Source organism: Eucalyptus grandis, chromosome 1 (assembly GCF_016545825.1).
Source record: "Eucalyptus grandis isolate ANBG69807.140 chromosome 1, ASM1654582v1, whole genome shotgun sequence".
NCBI classification, from domain to species: Eukaryota; Viridiplantae; Streptophyta; class Magnoliopsida; order Myrtales; family Myrtaceae; genus Eucalyptus; species Eucalyptus grandis.
Genome location: NC_052612.1, coordinates 35,949,878 through 35,963,146, shown reverse-complemented (window position 1 = coordinate 35,963,146; position 13,269 = coordinate 35,949,878). Strand labels below are relative to the sequence as shown.

At 42.1% G+C, this 13,269-nt stretch overlaps 2 pseudogenes; both read right to left on the bottom strand.

Moving 5' to 3' along the window:
- Positions 1-32: 32 nt before the first annotated feature.
- Positions 33-2,884, bottom strand: LOC104429948 (annotated as a pseudogene).
- Positions 2,885-4,476: 1,592 nt separating this feature from the next.
- LOC104442077 lies at positions 4,477-13,034 on the bottom strand (annotated as a pseudogene).
- Positions 13,035-13,269: the final 235 nt, after the last annotated feature.

The following is a 13,269-nucleotide window of genomic DNA, read 5'->3' as shown; positions in this document are numbered from 1 at the left end:
TTTTCGATGCGAACTACCAATGTCACCTGGGATCTCAAAAAGCAGACAACAGATCATTATATAGAATGAAGGGTCTTTACAACTGGTCTGGCCGCGCACTTATTCCAAGCTTGCTTGTATCTATGTGCAACATAAATAGCTAGGGGAAAAAGCCCCAAGAAAGCCAATCCCCAAATGCTGAGATTCGCTCTTGACTACAGAAAAAGCAGAGGAGCATATGCATTATCTATCTGAAGCACTTCTCGTACTAAGTATTTATCTTATCATCCTCAAGACTCGGACTTCGTCGAAGATGAACTATTTGGGTTCTGCAAGGAAGAAGTTGAGGTATTACTATTCGTCTGGGAATTCTGGTTCGATGATGACGACTCAGTGAAGAAAACTACATGCTCCTGATTATCAAGAAGCAGTTGAAGGGCTCTCGGTATCTTGGGCAGGTTCACATCCAACAACCCCTCGAGTACTTGAACAACCAGCCCCATCGATGGCCTGTGAGTTTCCTCATCTTGGACACACCAGCAAGCAACTCTGCATATCCTATTTAGCTTCAGTATCAGCGTTTTTCTCCAAGTCTGGGTCCAAAAGATCAAGCAGATCACCACCTTGAGCTATCTTGCTAGCAGCCCATGTTGGGAAGAACTTGATGGCCCCATTTTCCGATAGCTCTAAGTTCCTCCTTCCCGACACAAACTCAAAAAGTATCATCCCATAGCTATAAACATCAGCTTTTACTGTTATGGCCACTCCAGAGTTCCACTCCGGCGCAAGATACCCTCTTGTGCCTCTCATGGTTGTCAACACCCTGCTGAAATCTCGGCCAACAAGCTTTGCCAGGCCAAAATCTGCCACTTCTGGACAGAATTCAGCATCTAGAAGGATGTTCTCTGGCTTGATGTCACAATGTATGATGCAATCTCTGCACTTCTCATGGAGATAAGCCAGACCTCGAGCCGTTCCCAAAGCAATTTGGTACCTCATTTTCCAATCCAAGGTCTTCGAGTCCTTTCTATGAGAGAGATGATAGTCTAAGGAACCATTTGGCATGAAATCGTAGACCAACAGCCTCTTGTCACCTTCAGAGCAGAATCCACGAAGCCTGACAAGATTCACATGCTGGATGGTGCCGATTGTGCTTACTTCCATTCGGAATTGCTTCTCACCTTGGCTTATGCTTTCAAGCTTCTTAACCGCTATGTGACTTGAATCAGGTAATGTTCCTTTGAAAACTGAACCGAACCCACCCCCACCCAACTTCTCTGAGAAATTCTTTGTTGCTACTTGCAAGTCCCGGTATGCAAAGGCTATCAGTGAACCCTCCACTATTTTTGTTGTTACGGTTGCCCCTCTCCTCCATCTCCAAACGGCAAACAAGACAATGGCTAATATCACTACCGCGGCACCAACAGACCCTGTCACTGTTGCAATTACATTACTCTTCTTGCTGGGATCCTTAATTTCGGAGGCAGCAAGCCGGACATAGAAACTCCTTCCAGGGGTAGTGCCTTGTTTGAGCCATTCCACATTGAAGAGATTCCCGATCCAGATTGAGCAGTTATTATCCTTGAAAGCATAAGCCGTGCAAGAGCAATTGCTCAAACAAGCAGTTCGGCATTCCTGATCGCTCCCTGCAACTAAAGATTGAGGATCATCATGCAATTTCATGTTAGACATAGGCCAGAAACGGTCTTTCTCCACATCCGCTGCACAATTTAAGTTTGAATTCCTCTTGCAACCACTGGACCAATCACTCCGATTCCAATCCATTGGAGAGCTTATGCTAAATCGCGGCAAGCAGCTACACAAAACTTCGCTCTGCTCGCTGCAAACACTGAAAGGCCCACAAAGTCTATACACCTCGCATTGTTGCGAGGGCTTAGACCAGAACATGGTCCACGCCTGGGAAGGCAACCAGGACTCCTGCTTGATCTGCCCAGAAAGGTCCATCACAAACCTTGATATGGTGTTGAAGGAGCTTTTGATTGATTAGGTGAAGTAGCTCTCGTTCTCATTGTCCACATATTTGAACTCATAAATATAGTTCGCTCTCATTTCAGGGACACCAGAGAAAATTTTCGTCTGATTGTCCCACTTCCCACCAGTCCAGTAATGGTTAGACCCATTCCACCGTATGTAGTACTCACCGTCACTAAATGGTTGGAGATGGAGAGAGAACAAACCTGTCGAAGGGTCCTCGGCGTTCTTCCATGATGTCAAGGTCTGACTCGTGTTTTTGCGCTTGTCGATCCCTAATTTGGCACCGGGAAGCCATGTGTGTGTCGGGTAATCAAAGCTCTGCCACAGAGTCATGGAAGAATTCGGCGCCGCTTTGAGAGCGAAGTTGCCGTCGTCCTCAAGAACCGCCACCATGGAGCTCGATCCAGATGAAGAAGTAGTCAGATTCGTGGACCAAACGGGGACTTCGGAGTTGTTAACAATCACAAGATTGCCACCTGAGACCTTCAGTTCAGTGGAGTGCCTGTCAGTGACAGGGTTGTCTCGGTTGGCGACCCAGACGACGGTTTGCACCCTGATTTTGTTGTACCAGATGCTTATGTAGGAGTACGCGGAGTTATCCAGCGAGAAGAAGCCAAGCGTAAAGTGGCCACCCAAGGAAGTTAAGGTTTGATCACCAGATATAGATCGATTCGCATCGAGCTTGTCTGTGCCAAGACAGAGGTGGGTGTACAGAGATGAGCAAAGCAAGAAAATTGGGAGTATGAACGACCATGGACTACTGTTTTTGCTATCCATGGCTGTAACATATAGGGTTTGAGCGGACAAGTGTAGAAACAAGATTCACAAGGAAAAGTATATATACCCGTTTGTGCTCGGAGCAAGGGCGAGGTAAGAGATCTCAAAGAAGAACAGGTCAATAAACGCGCAAAGTGTCGTGTGGAAACTTCAATTGAGACTAGTGCATTGTCATCGAGTACGTAGATAGAAGCATCTAAGTAGGCATCATACTAGTGGACAAGGATGGGCATATCTCAGTGTGAAGAAGACCCTAGTGGTGCAACTTGGACATGTCCTCGTCATACACTAGAATAACATGCAATGAATTTGAGCAAACACTCAAACTCGACATCAGACATTTGAATGATCAAGCAGGACTTCAAACATAGTTTTACCAGCATTATTATCTAACAGTTACGTGGGTCTCGAAGAGTGATGTGGACTGCACCCATCGCCATTTCTTTCGCCGCTTATATACGCACAGGAAGAGACAGAGAGGGAGAGAGATACTTTGGGTGGTGACTGGTGAGTGGGGAAAAGGGAGTTTGCTCTAGGAGCAAGGAAAGAATGGAGAGAAATGTGTTGCACGGGGAGGACTGTTGGTTTTCGTTTGAGCGCTTTGTGCTTATGCCGAGTCGAGTGAAGAAATGCGGCTCTTTTTGCTTTGTTGCGCGCGAAAGTGCTACTGCGAACGAGGAAGGAAACGCTCCCCCGATTTCAGTTTTCGGTTTATTTCGGTTTTATTCTCTCTTCTTGTCCTTGGGCTCCCTCGTGTGTCGGGTTTGGGCCTGGGCATTGGCTTTAGAACCTCGAGGCCCATTTTTCCTCGGCGGCAAGAAGGGGATATGAAAATGACCTCCGCAGGACACATTCAATTTCGAAAAACGACGCAAATGGCTCTTGATAAGTCAAACCAGCCTGATCACTCTACCTTTGCATGTTGCACTATTATCGCATTTGATTGCTCAAGTAGCTTGAAGATGAAACGTAGTTTGAAACCTCGCATGTCTTCTAAAGAAGCCAACAGTTGTGTGAATCGTTTAGTATTGGAAATTCCATTACTGAGCATACACTGCATTTTCCAACGCTATAGGCTTGTTCATTCAATTCTCAATTAATGCTGCGATCACCATAATCTCACCAATCACATTGTCTACTCGAATTTTGCATTGTTTGCTTTTGCCTCCTGGTCCAAGTTTACATGTTGGGCACTACAAGTACATAACAACAATCGAAGGTGAACCTACAAGTTCTTTGTGGCAACCCTGCTGTTCTTTCTCCAATCTCCAAACAACATGCTAAGCCAAATATCCAAGGACAGACCATCCCCATTCGTCTGTTGTGCAGTGCCTCGACTATCGAGGCAATGTATTCCCCTCTGGGGAATACTGATCGATTCCTCTTCAATTGGAACACCAGCAATTACCAAGCTGATGGCATGTTCTTCCAATGCAAGAGGCCTTCCATCTCCAACTGTGTTTGAGTAGCTATAGCGCCCTCACCAATCTAGCAGGCCTTGCCGCGCTTGTGAGGCAAGCATTCATCCCTCACGTCCCACATCATACAGTTCATAGACAAGTTTGAGAGAATTCGTTTAAAAAAAGTTGCTCTGTAGAAACAGGTTCTCTTTTGACCAGTCCAGACCCCAAACTCCAGATTGACGGCCCGCCAATTTAGCCCAACATCTTCTAGAATATGTTTCCCCCGGAGTTTGAATTTGAATGGCAGGGTGGAGGACTTGACTCACAAGAAAACTTAATTCTTCAAGGAAAAAGGGGGCATAATCTCATTCTGGGCAAAAGGGAGATTCTTTCGTCCAGCTATTAGTATATACATGTGTTTCTTGTACTCATTAAAGAAGGGGCGTCGTTTTCGGATTCTTAGACTCGGAGAACCGTCCTGGATATGTTTGGTCTTGACGCTCCGCATCAAAGCCAGAATCATGGCAGAACCCAATTCTTGGTCACCTGGCATTTCCTTCTCGGAATTTGTCAAAGCAGCGCAAAAGCAAATACCATGCCCACGTGGAACTTCCTTCCAGTTCCTGTGGCATGCGGTCAACTAATCTCCTACGTCCTGTCAGCAATGCGGAAGAGGAAAACATCAAGAAGAGGCCTAAAATATCAATATTCGCACGCACACTGGAAAACATCTTCGAAAGGTTAGTAATGCAACGCTCTTCCCTAGTAAGAAAACGATGCGCGAATTGACAATGTCATACTATGGCTGTATAAACCGACTTGCAGGACTTGAAACAAGCCTGTGGTAAGCATGAATGCCCCTACCGCAATGGCTCACTGTATTTGCACGAAGAGAGCATCAAACAGGAATATTATGAAGTCAAAATAAAGGGGAAGCCCTCTCCTGGACTAAGGAAAACGCTACAAAAAAAGTGCCTAGTCAATGGAATTTGACGTATTTTCACAGGTTCAACTCCCGAGGCATTTTTAAGAAAGGAAGAATGCAAAAAAGTACTTCGGAGAAGACCAGCATGAGGTGATTTTAAAGAGAGATTGAGAGCGTAGCAACAATAAAATTTTCATACTGTCGAGCTTCATATATGAGTACATTAAGGACCTCAAAGGAATTATTGACGAGGTGGAACACCTATTGACTGGAAGGAGGGAGAAAGGTCCAGGTGGAGCACTGCATATGCCTCATGTTTGAAACCATCTTAAGACACTTGCAAAAAGAATAGTTACTCAGAAAACTCGATGGACTAGCAAGCAACCTGGTTTCTACAGCTAGTTGCAGCAGCCCATTGATTGGAAAGACGTGTAGCTGTTGCACCATAACTTATAAATGTTACTGTCGCATAATTCCCTTGAGTATTTGATGTCATTGGACATAGCAATTCTCTCATCACCCATAAGAGAGGCTGATGGCACTGATGAACCTGGAAACAACCCATAAAATCTAGTCAACTCAGCCCAGACAGTGGCATCAAAGGGGGCAGTCAGTCTCCAGAAAAATTAAGAAAAGGGAAACTTAATCACAGTCCATCAGCCAGATTCTTAAACTAGCGGAACGTGAAATAAAACTAGGGAAAGAATGAAGATAATGCAACTGTTAGTTCTGCAACTCAATACTATGCATTTGCCTGGTAAGACTTAACCAATTCTTGGTATAACATAGCACCTCATTCCGAGCATGGGAGAATAAAAATAAATTTTTTGAAGTAATCAATCTGAGCTGCTTTTTGTATCCAGAAACCTCAAAGTAAACCATCAAATTCTAACCCCAACCCAACAACCCCTCAGCCCCCACCACCCCCTCCCCAAAACCCCCAACACACACACACAAACAAGAGAGAAACTTACACAGGTTGCATAAAAGCTTCGGTCCCTTGATTTTATTTTAAGTTATTGAGAGAAAACAAGCCAATATTATCTTAATTTACCTCAAAGCACAATTGAATTTATCAGGAATAATCCCGATGCTTCCATCAACCACTATATGTTTTTCTCTGGGGAGAAAAAATTACATAGGCACCAGTCTATCATAAATATTAAAAAAAAAAAAAAAAATCATATCTATAGATGCAGTATAGAGTTTACTTTGGTAGCAAATAATGGAAAAGCTAGACTTTAAGACAGGAAACAAAAGTGCATTTTCCAGATGCTGGCGTAGATTGTACAAGACTTACAACAATTTATGCGTTGTATCATCTATTTTCAGGCATCTCTTAGGAGCTAGGCAGGTTAACATAAGGGCATCAAATGTTGTACCTATGAGAAAGAAAACACTCAGAGAGCACTTAAGGGGAAGAAAACTATAGAATAGCTGCAATATAATGGTGCGCTGAAATTAGGAATCCCAGGTGAGAGAAACAATAAGAAACCTTTATGTATAAGCTCAATACATACTGGAGTTTCTGTTGATAAAGCTACTGAAGCACTCGATGTAAAAGACATCATGCAGATGGCTGCTAAACCAGCCACCTGCATCCATTGATGATATTTAAGAAAAAAGTTAAAGGCAAGGCAGAGGATAGTCTGTGCACATGTGATGAAAGTAGCAACTATAATAGTAACTCAATTAAAAATCCAAGAGAGAACAGAAGTGCAGAGCATATGCTCACCATGAAATGGGTACCCTATTCAACAGAGAGCACTTAAGAGGAAGAAAAATATGATCGACTAGTGACTTACCTTCCACATATCAGCTGAAGCACTCTCGGACCGTACTTAACTCAATTTTAAGAACAAAGTGATACCAAAATATAAATAGAGCATTGACACAAAAAGGTATAGATCCCACATTACTGAAACAGTTAATCTTGGACTTAAGCAGGCTATACCCAAAATATGCAGACAAAATGGGTGCACTCAACACATGTGGAATGCTCCAAAAATATCCAAGATACAACTCAAACCACTATCTCATAGGGTGAAAACGAGGTTTAGTTTATGAGTATTTTAAGAACTATTCTTATCTAACTAATCAGCACTTGATAGATTATCTAAGTCCGAGTAAATTAATGGCAAAGCATATGCTGGTGAAATTAGTCGAAGTAACCCAAAAAAAGAGTAGAGGTTAAAATATTTAGGCTATCATAATCATAAAAATATGTCCTGAAAACATATGGCTCCCTTGATTACAACATATGTGTTTGACATGCGGAAAGGTTAGATTAGTTTTATTCTTTTTGTCCTCAATTTCTATAAAGCAATATTTACGAGATGAATAGGTAGTGCAATGTTTACCTGTAGTAGAAGCTGTAATATCCTGTATCTTCTTCTAATAGCAAACGTCTGCTGTAAATTTTCTAGCTGAGAGCATTAAAACAACATAAATGAGAGAAATTTACTGGTAGATGATTAAGCATGGTTTCTTGTTATTCTAACTACTTGATGACCAATCATTACCCCAATCCTGAAGCAATAGATTAAGAGCAACATTCTAATATTGACCTGACACCAAGGCTTCTTTAATTGCCTATAGCAGCCTATTACTTACCATCAACCATGAGCAAATGCCCTATTTTATTTTATACAAAATGATCTAGTAATGGTTCATATCAGAGGAGAAGCGGATGATAGATACTGTGAAAAGTGCATGGAAGTCATACATGTGCGACTAGGCCATTGTACTTGATACGGTCAAATTGCTTTTGTCCAGTAGCTTTTAGATAGTTCCGCGAGTACCATCAGTCCATAGTCCCATTCTCTAAATAAGACTGAAGTCAGGAAGTAGTGTTAGGGTAATAGGAGACAGGTTGTTTTACACGTTTTAAAAGGTTTCACAAATCAGTCTCATCAATTAGCAAGAACATGGAGGCATGATTTTAATTTTTCACCATCGTCATCTCTTACTGTACCTTCAAAAATTATAAGTGATCAAAACACAAAGACCATATAAAAGCTATTATCATGATCTCTCTCTCTCTCTCTCTCTCTCTCTCACATACACTATATAATTACATGAGACATGGGTTTGTATTCTCAGGTGAGTTTAAGAGATTACACAAGTTTGGTGATTAAAACTCAAACCTTAAACGAGAAAGACAAGCATGCCTATTCCACGAAAAACTTTCGCAATAGCAGATTGATCACAAGCAAGCTTAGGCTGCTGTTAGACTCAGCCAACCTAAAAGATCAGACCGAAGTGCTTTCTCAAGACAACATTCAATTTCATGCCAAAACATGAGGTTCAATTTAAGTACATCGGATTCTTTCAACAATTAGATCATCCACAGTGCTTTAAATATGAGGGGGCTATTCCAACAAGACATACACTTTACACGCATACATCAAGCTTAAGTACACCGGATTCTTTGAACAATTAGATCATCCACAGTGCTTTAAATATGAGGAGGCTATTCCAACAAGACATGCACTTTACACACATACATCAAGCTTACTAGAAACTTTTCCACACATTTCACATTCGTTGATAATCTAAAATTAATTGATGTTCTTCAGTTACTCTTCTGAACAAAACAGAAGACATGCTATCTTCTAGCTCAGGAGGGAAATGAGTCCCACAGAAAGGAACTGAGAAGGTAAATTCTCATAAATGATCATCTGCGAGGAGTGCAGAGAAACTTATGTCTTTCCACATACTAACAAGAGAAACACAATCTGACCCGTGCTAGCAGAAGAATTATGTCCTTCCAAAGGAAAGTGAAAGAGGGAAGTCAAGTGACAAGCAAACATGAGAATTAGTGTAGTCAGTTCCTTGTTGCTGTAGTCACACTTATATTGCAAGTACCCATAATCCTTTAGATTTACCATATCTATGGGAATGAATACTTTCTCAAAAAGTGTAGATAAATCCGATTTCATTCTTAAAGTCTCAAGAGTGAAACTATTGCCAAAGGAATTAAATCACTGAGATTTGCAAGAACTATCTCAACTTCAATCACCTGTCAGAAAGTTAAAAACAGATGTAATTCGATCACTCCAAATCCCATGCATCTGCACTGTGATAATCCATCACGCACTTCACTTTCCAGGAACAAAGTTGGTGGCGCAAGCCCAGGCATTGTTGTAGGCAGGGTCACCAAGGTTACCAGCCAGGTTCTCCAATGGGCCTTTCCCTATCACAATGGCCTGGATGAAGAACCCAGACATGGAGAACATGGCCGACCTCCCATTTGTTTATCTCCTTCACCTTCAGCCCTGCAAAAGCCTCATCCCGTGAGGCCCAATGGATCGAAGTTGCAGGTAGATCAGTCGGTCAGCTCTTCGAGTGGGCCCCCCCTGCAAACCTGTATCCTTCCACTGCACCTATTAGGATTACCTATGTGGCCCAGATGGCCAAGATGTTGTGCGTCGATCAGGCTCGTGTTCCCCAAATAGTCCAACCTGCCCTCACTGAATATCTGTACACCAGCCTTAAACCAAACTGCCTTGCCAAACTTGACCCATTACAGGACAAGCGCTAGGGGAAGATGCACCCAAGGACGCTGAGCATGGCCCACCTCACATGGATGACCTCGAGCTTGCGGTTCTTGCCAGAGGTCTCCGGATCAGCTCGAGCACACCTCTGAGCCGTGCGAACTGCAAACATGCGAATCTTAGGAGGAGATGTCGTCTAATGAGGATTGAGAAATGTAAATCCCATTCCAGCAAATCAATCTTCTTTTCTTGCTGCTCAACAAATGAAAATACCAACAGAAGCAACAGACGGATGAAAAGAATATAATACTAAATGGAGTACCTCAACACTTGAGAGTCAGAATTAGAGAGAAATGAGCAACATATCTTTCGAGCACTATGTCCAACTGCAGTAATTAAGAAGTCAATCACTTACATTACAGTGTTTGAGTATCCCTCAGATTAAACTTAATCATTGATCCATCCCTTTGGCAGTGAACATCAAAAAATATTGAGCATCAGTGATTTCTCTTCCTTGCCTATCTTATGAGCATGGTGGCTCATTAAAACACCACACTTGAGTGCCTCCCTTCCTTCTTCAAGGGCTCTTTTTCTTATAGTCGTTGGCAAACTAGCACCCCAGAGAATGGCATCGCTGGTCTCTTTCTCACCTTCAGTTTCTTTTCAGCATTGGATCCATCATCCGCCACATTGTCGCCACTTCGGTCTGCATTCTCTACCAGTTTCAGTAGCATCTATGTACTCAAAATCTCCTGGACTGCCACTTCCCCACCACTTATTTGAGGTGACAGACAAGCCATTTGATGGAAATCCATACTTGAATTCATCCAAGACCACCAGACTTTTTATCAAGCTTCCACTAATTACACTTTGGATCTGCCCGCTTTGACCTTGCTTACTCTCCAGCTGCTGCGAGCTACGAGGCAGTACCATTCCCTGCACTTTCGATGTATTGCTGCTACTTTGGTGATCAGACTTGCTGCATCAACAATAAATTAATATGAATACATTTTTAAGTGAATATTCTCCAGAATATGCGTTGTGATTCCGAACGATAATCAATCTAAGGTGGGTATATTGTACATGGGTAATCTGGCCTGCTTCAGAATAAAATATGGATGAAGTTGCCAAACCAATACCTACCTTTGTTTCCTTACCTTTGACATTAAAGCAAGGTCTCAGATTCTATATCTAGCAGCTAGATTCCCAACTTGTTTTACATCCTTTGACAAAGAATCTGCAACACAAGCCAGAATTGCATCATCAGCGTGCGCAGAGAGGCAAAACCTGCCTGGTATGGCCATGATCACCATATATATATATATAGAGAGAGAGAGAGAGAGAGAGAGAGAGAGAGAGAGAGGCAGGACGGGATACGACAATACAACAGACTGAAAGGGCCATGATGTATAAACAGTGTGCAACAGTACAGTCTGTAAGGCGAGTAACATTGTGCAACAGCACCATTCAGTTGCATAAACACCCCAAAAGTCCTCTGCTCTACTTCCATCTATAAATGACATAACATAAAACCAGTTGAACTGAACACTTTAAAAGGAGCGTTTGATGTTGACAATTAGAGAAAAATACCAATTTATTTGTCAAGTTGAAAATCTTTCCAACTCTAGATGGGACTAGAACTTTTCATAGGACCAGGGAAATCAAAATACCATTTCCTCAGCTCTTTGACCTGAGCTATGGGAAATTAGTTGCATTCTTAGGACAAGTGTGAAATATTCCCGGATGCGTTTATTTGATGCATCCAGCTCCAGCACATACTCAAATTCATCGTTTTAGAATTCATTATCGACAAATTTTTGGCTTTTTATGCTCAAGTCATTGGAACATCTTTGCATTTTCACATACACATTGTTAGAATATTTAAATATTGGTTTTCATCTAATATTATAAACTTTTGCGTTAGACTTTCTATATGGTATCAAAGCGAGTTCAAATCTTTCCAAACCCTACGTATGAGGGAGGAGTGTTAAAATATTTAGATATTAAACTACACACTTATCTAACTGCTAAAGCTTTTGGATTGGACAAAGAAAAAATTCCATCAAAAAATACTTTGCATGTATTTTCTTTCGGTCAAAAATTACAATCAAGATAGAATTGAAAAGTTTTCTCCTAATACAGTGAGATATTGAATAATACCATTTGCGACTAAACCACATTCCAATCATCATCACCACTTCCATAGTTTTGAAGTAGTGACCGTAGGCCAATGCTCACACTTGGAGCATCTTTCTTTACCACAACAATTGGCACAGAGGAAGTAGCTGTCGTCAATGAATCTGTTGGCTTGTCTGAAAATTTCTCAGAAAGTTTCCTCTTTCTGAGAGTATTGCTCATTGATTCATCATTACTAGTTGAAGGTCGAGTCAAATCTTCCTCCTCCTTAAAATCTTCATCTTCGATCCTACGAACAAAATCTTTGGATGTATGGAGTACAATTGACTTGAGAAGAGCTTCATCCTCTTCCTCCAGCTTATTTTCCTTTGCTGCAGATGTACCTTGTAGAACCTCCAATATTGCATCTACGTCCACAGTTGCATGTCTAGACTTCATTGATTTCAATTCATCAAGCCTAGCGAGAATATCTATCTCTCTCTTGCTATCATTCTCCATTACCTCATCCTGCTTACGCCGGGGCTTGAAATTTCTCATCACTCCTAACTCCACAATGCAAACCAAATTCCGCAGATCGGTTTTGATCGTGAGCTCAGCAGAGCAGTTGGTGCATTTGAAGTAAAATCTGAATATCAGAATCCCCAAATTCGTCTCGCTTATGACGACCTCCTTCCTGGAATTGAACTTGGTCCCCTCGTAGATTTATTTCCCGCAGGTGTTGCATCCGATGCTCATCGAAAGCATCATCCAAACCTTAATCTGCTGACTTTTGGGCCTCCCAAACCTAGGCAGCGCAGGTAATATTTGTTCAACACCTTTCATTCTCCCATTTCTTCTTCTCTCAACTCCAAACCAAGACAACGAACGCTGACGCCACAAAATCTCTGCCTCTCTCTCTGATCGACTAATTTTTAAACAAAACGGTCGAATTGATTTCACCACCAGAATGGTGTCGAACCCACAAGTTCTCGATCTACGAACCTCGATTAAGGTTCTATGCTCAGATCAAACCTTAAACCCCACGAAACTATCCGAAACAAACTGAAGAGCAGGAGAAAAAGGAGCAAACGAAAACTAACAGAGTCTGCTAAGGCGCGGAGGAGATGACGAGCGTCCGTGGAAAAAAAGGGAAAAATCAGTCGAAGTTTCACTCACCTCGCGATGCCGCCTCTTGCGCAGTACATTCCCTCTCGCCGGAGATCAAACGGCGGCGCAAGAATGTTCCAAGCGTGGCCGCAGGTCGGCGGTGGCGTGGCGTCTCGGGTGATCTGAGCGAGGGACGGGGGGGATGACGACGGAGATGGGGGGCAAAAATACAGAGGGAGAGCAAAAGGGGCCGGAGAAATTTCAATTTTGGGATATTTATAGCACCCGTCTAAATTTGGAAACAAATATTAGACGTTTGAGTATTTAATTGGTAATTTTCAATGAATAACTTCCTCCTCTAATAAGTAAATATGCAGTTAATAATGTGGCTCGAAATTAATAACATACGTGCACGGTAAAAAATTTAATTTTTACAAAACTACAATGACTTTTTTAGCCGATAATAGGCATC